Below are 6455 nucleotides of genomic sequence, written 5' to 3' on the forward strand. Positions count from 1 at the left end.
AGAATATGGTTGATAAACACAATAACAAACTTGTCTTGATATGGCTTACACACCCGATTCATGAGTTCCATGAACACTGCCAGTGCGTTCATCAATCCAAACGGCATTACTGTGAACTCATGATGTCCATAGCGTGTTCTGAACCCTGTCTTCAGTATCTGTCTCCTTTACTCTCATCTGATGGTAACCTAATCGCGGATCATCTTAGAGTAATATCCAGATCCTTGCAACTGATCTAACAGATCATCGATTCTCGGTAACGGGTATATATTCTTGATACAAAGTTTCATAGATCCATCCTTCTTCCTAACAAAGAGCACATGTGCTCTCCGTGATGAAGAACTCGGTCGAATGAATCCCTTGTCTAAAAGCTCTTGTAACTGACTAGATAACTCTTGCAACTCAGAAGGTGCAAGTCTATAAGGTGCGCGTGCTACAGGCGTTGCTCCCGACATTATGTCATTATGAAATTCTACATCTCTATGCGGTGGAAGACATGGTAATTCTCTCGGAAGGACCTTAAGGAAAATTTCTAACGGTTGGGACATCTTTGGGTCTCTTAAATGCTGATTCAACTTTGCACACATGTGCCAGAATTGCAAGACATCCTTATCTCATGTACTTCTGGACCTTCGAGCAATTTAATGTAACACAAAGGTGTACGAATCTTCTCTCCATACACCATCATTGATTCGCCTCCTTTAAAAGGAATTCGAATAGCCTTCTGGTCACATCAGCCTTGGCTTTGTCACCAGATAACTAGTCCATTCGAACCACAAGGTCAAATAAAATAAATAAGGTAGTCCAAGCAAAATAATTTAACTCCAATCATCACTCAAGTAGATTTCTATTGTAATGGCTTGCCAATCGTGGAAAAAAGTACTTTTCGGTACGGAAGGTTGTTATGAGCTTAACGGTATGGGTCTTAGCTTATATTATAATTTGCAAAGGATTAGGAGAAATCATCGATTAAAGTTTGGCGTGAGTTTCGGGTGAGAGACGTTTACGATGGGAGTGTACGATCAACCTTCTTAAAACTAGACCTCCTTAAACTAAAATGACATCAACCTTGATGCGTTTTATTCTCAGTTGATAGTTCTATAGAGTTCACATTGTCCAAGGCAGATATTGGATTCCAAATGTTGTGATAGAATCCTCTAGCGGTAAATTTTCTATCAGCACCGGTGTCAGTAGGATATAAATATTATGATTTTTGAATAAGAATAAACTCGTGATGAACTTCACTTAAGTTGATGTTGAAAGCAGGGTGAGTTATCGGACTTGTCCCACATCGGTAGGGGAGAAGAACGAAATACCCTTTATGAGGGAAGGTGTGAATACCTCTTCTGGTATACTCGTATTGGAAAGCAAAATCGTGAAACTACGGGTGGCTGAATGATAGGTAGGTCGAAATTCAAGTAAACAATATCTACTACGTATTGTGCGGGTTGTTACCAGTAATTCATTCTCTAAGGATATATCAAAAATGAGTCGTGATGCATAGTAGCTAGTAGTAAATCGTAGAGGTGCTGGTAGTGATGAGTATTACTCAGTAGTGGTAAGTAGCAATGAGTAGCATTAATTAGTAACTAGTAATGACAAGCAGTGAGAAAGTAGTGATTAGTCGTGTCTAGCAGTGAGAAGCGAAGTCAGGTAGTAGTTAGTAACGATGAGTGGTAGGGAGTAGTGGTATGAGATGATGAGTATGCTCCAAGCAGTATCTTCGTAGTTCCAAGTAGTGATCGATGGTGACGGATAGTGTCGAGTAGTGACGAGTGGTGACGTGATTACACGTTTCTTATAGGTTATAATAACAATTAATTCTCACAGTGCAGATTTCTACTCATATTTGAGATTATATGGTTTATGTTGTAAATGGTGTTTATCCAAGTAACCTATTGGACTCGCTCCCAATTCCTTATTTTGTGATATCGGAACTTCTATATGAGTTACCGTAATGTAATCCCAGTCAGTACATTACGCTATCTCACATATCCATTCGACATTACTCCATAAGTTCAAGATAGCGTAGTCAACTTAATTCAATTAAGTCTCGCGTCGTGTGTACGTATGCGATTCGTGATATCGTATATCTAGTCCAATTCCATATCATTATGGGTATAGATGTGTATATGCATGTAATATAATATGTAGCCCTACGTGTAGCATAATAGAGCAAACAGTGTAAGCATAGCGTATAATAGTCATTCTAAGTACACGGCTATAGACTAGACCCACTAATGCGTCCTACGGTTAGACACACAAATGCATCGTAGTTCCCTATAACAAAAGCTCTTATACCAACTATAACACCCCGTCAAAATTCATTAACGGAATATTAACACGGTCCCAGTGCTTGGGTTGACTTTTACGTAACAGTAATGTTCTACAGCGGAAGTAACTAATACCTGAGATAAAACATGCAAAACGGGTCAACATAAAGTTGAGTGAATCTACAGGTTTAAGTAAATAGTTCATCATATATTTCGTAAAACAGTTTCCATAAATCATTTATCGAAAATCAATTCTCAAAAGTTTGCATTCAGCAAATGCCAAGTGTTAAACTGTTTGTAATCAGCGATGTCAAGTTTCAACTGTGGGTGACATCAAAAAGTTCTTTTTGTTTCATCTGTTTATAGACATTACCATTTCTAGTTTCAAGTTCGTAAACATCAAGTTTAAGTAACATTCATAGTAAGTTAGGCCACGAGATTTCTGAAAAGCTTCGTAAAAGTATACATTTATCATGAGCACTTTATTATAAGACTTTAACCCGTGGATAGCTAAAGCACTACACATCTTCCCTTTACCCTTTCTAAGCATACACTGATCAGGTGTACAAGTAACAACAAAATAAGCACCTCGTAGGTTGAGGCGAGGTTCGTCAAACCTAACGGTACCGTCCCTATAAGTCGAGCTTACTTAAAGTAATTAATATAATCAAGCTAAGGGATTTTTGATCTGAACTCATATGTATATGTTTAAGTTACTCGTGTCTAATATGTAAAACATTGGTAAAAACAGTTTAAGAAATGGTTTCATAAGCAGCATGTATCTCATCCCAAAAATGTTAAAGAAAATAGGACTGTAGAATCACCTTAGCAAAAGCACTGAAATCTCTTAGTAAAACCGTACAATAGTCGAACAATCACGACCGAACAACATAACCTAGTCAAATAGGTCATCTTAAGTATACATATAGGTCACACTATGTCAACTCATAGTGTACGCATAGTCCTAGTGCTCAGACTGACTCAATAAACAAGTAAAAGTCAACTAATCCAAGCAAGTCAACAAAAATCAACCAAAGTCAACACAAAAGTCAACTCGGTCAAAGGGGTAACTAAAGTCAAACATATCAGTAGGTCATGCAATCATGGTCAACATGTCAAACCTAAGTCAAGTAACATATAGCTCATAGTTCAACAATTTGCACATTCGCAGTTTATCGTATGTCCTTAGAATACGCGCATCATAGAAAACAACGAGTACTACTCTTAGCACATAAATCATGAAAACATGGAAAACTCCAGATCACAACTAGACTCAAAATCAATTCCAAAAAGTCTAACCCAGGCCTCATATGATGACTACAAATCGGGTTTCGAAAAGATTCTATTTACAGTTTACTAAATCCATTTCTGCTCGCACATCAGTTTTAGAACTATTCTCATTTAATATTGAAAATAGATTTTGATGAACGGCCAATTGGAGCTTACTCCAAACACTTAAAAGATTTTGTGGTAAAATAATCAAAGACATTCATTTAGCCAATTTGTACAGATTAGCCATACTCTACAGACCATTCAGTTTTAGACAACAATCAGACATATCGTTTGGTCGAGCTTCTAAATCATGGCAATTCACGTTTTCAGAAGTTAGAATTCAAATGAAATACATCAAGGAACATATAAAATAACATGTTCCAGAAGATCAAAGCCTAAATCAATTTCTAGTTCACTCTAGACATTTTATTTCACATTCGAAAACAGTTTCAGCTCTCTTTAAAACACGAATCTTCATTTTGACGTACCGAGAGCATTACAAAAGCTTTTGATGCAAATCTTAAGTCCAAATTGCATGATTTTTAACAAGGATTACAATGGTAAACATTTCAATAGTTAATTCACAAAGCACATAGTGTCAAAAAATTCGTACATCATGCAAAACCCTGACGACATCTTCGTTTAATCATAACGTGAGCATACGATAATGAAAGGGTTAAAGCCAAAAATAGGCTACAAAATTACACAAATGTACCGATGTCGCCCACAAACTCATTTTTGTCCTGCTGTCTCCTACAAACTTATAAAAAAATGTGCTAATATATACAAAATAATTTTTTAACCGTCAACCAAAATGGTTGATACGTGGCTTCTAAGTAGTCATGACACGTTGGTGATACATCGAAACAGAACTGAAAGTATATGGGCGACATCAGAACAGAACTGAAAGTATATGGGCGACATCAGAACACAACTGAAAGTATATGGGCGACATCGGGACATATAAAATGAATAACAAAGTTAAATAATTAACTTTACCGGTTCAGCAGGTAACCGGTAACAAAATGTTAACATCAGCACATTTTTTATAAGTTTGTAGGCGACAGTAGGACAAAAATGAGTTTGTGGGCGACATCGGTACATTTGTGTAAGTTTGTAGCCTATTTTTGGCTTTAACCCATAATGAAAACATGTGAAATCAAAGTCCAAACTTATTAAATTTTCGAGACCAATTCATCTAAACATCATACAAGATTAGTACACAAATTAATTTGATCAGATTCATAAGATACAAATTTGTGACTCATAACAACGACAACAATCGAGCAATTTAACGACTAACGACAACTCTAATCGCATTTAATTGAGTACTAGGCTCTTGTACACTATATAATTGAAAAAATCAGATCTTAAAGGATTAGGGTTTGAGAGATTTTACCACCAATCAAGCAATTAGAGGTACGAATGGATAGAGCTTTGCGTGTAGATCGCGATTATATAAACGATTAAGCAAACGAGCAAGCAATTGATGGAGATTGAAGGAGATGAAGATGTTGACTTGTTATGGGGGTTTGGGGCTGCTCCTAGTCGTGATTTAGGAGAGGTAGAAGAACCGTGTTTTATTTTTAGGTATTAGTGTACTAGGTTAGTTATTTAAGGAATGTAATTAACAAGTGGGCCAAATTTAATCAAGGGTTGCCCATATATGGGAATTTTCAGCCAAGAGGGTCCAAAAGGAAGTTCATGGACTCAAAAATGATGCTAGATGACTTTCTATGGGATCCGGTTAAGAGCTTTGAAGTGTCGTTAGCCAAAAACGCAAACCGGATCGATAAACGTTAATTTCTCGCGTTATTAATCTATATGAATCCTAATAAATTGGATGTATGTTTAAATCATAATAATTATATAATATAATCATTAAAATTACATTAAATTATGCTTTGGCTTGCTAGTACGCTAAGTGTGGTTTGTTTCCAGTTGCCGTTAACCGTACCGGGTTCCCGGAACGTTAACTGATCGTTAAAACGCATCCCACCAAGTTTAATACATTAAATATATAATAAATTAAATATGTTTTTCTTAAAGTTAATTATTATTAAAAATAATTATTTTATCGTTTTTCTGAGTTCCGTAAACTGAAAAGCTTTCTAGGCGATTATCTTAACCGTGTCGTTTTCTAGGTATTTCGTTATCCGAAACAAGTTCATAAATTAATATAGCATATTAATCCAAGTAATCCAATAGGATCAAGTATGCATTTAAATCTATTAAGAACATAAGGTTCTAAGTAATCACTGTTAAATATTTAACGGACAAATAACGATAGTAACGAAAAAAGTTGAGTTGTTACATTACCCACCTGTTATGAAAAATTTTGTCCCGAAATTTTAGTGCTCGTTCGCCGTAGTCGTCTCCTAGGGAAACAGTTGCGGATACTTTAGTCTCATCTGGTCTTCACGCTCCCACGTGAATTCTGGTCCTCTACGGGCGTTTCATCAACTTTAACTAACGGGATTCTGCTTAGCTTTAGCTGCTTGACCTCGCGGTCCATGATCTCAACAAGTTCTTCAACAAAATGAAGCTTGGGATCAACTTGTATCTCTTCTAAAGGAATTACCCAACTTTCATCTGTTAAGCATTTCTTTAAGTTAGAAACATGAAAAGTGTCATGAATTTCGCTGAGTTCTTGCGGTAGTTTCAGTCTGTATGCTACGGGTCCAATTCTCTCGGTAATCTCAAATTGTCCAATATATCTCGGACTTAGGTTGCCTCTTTTACCAAACGTACTACACCCTTCCAGGGTGATACCTTGAGCATAACTTTATCTCCAACCTGAAATTCTAAATCTCGCCTTCTAACGTCGGCTTAACTCTTTTGACGACTTCGCGCCATTTTCAGTCTCTCTTGTATCTGCACAATCTTCTCAGTTATTTCGTGTATGATCTC

The sequence above is a fragment of the Rutidosis leptorrhynchoides genome, chromosome 4 (genome assembly GCF_046630445.1).
Source record: "Rutidosis leptorrhynchoides isolate AG116_Rl617_1_P2 chromosome 4, CSIRO_AGI_Rlap_v1, whole genome shotgun sequence".
NCBI classification, from domain to species: Eukaryota; Viridiplantae; Streptophyta; class Magnoliopsida; order Asterales; family Asteraceae; genus Rutidosis; species Rutidosis leptorrhynchoides.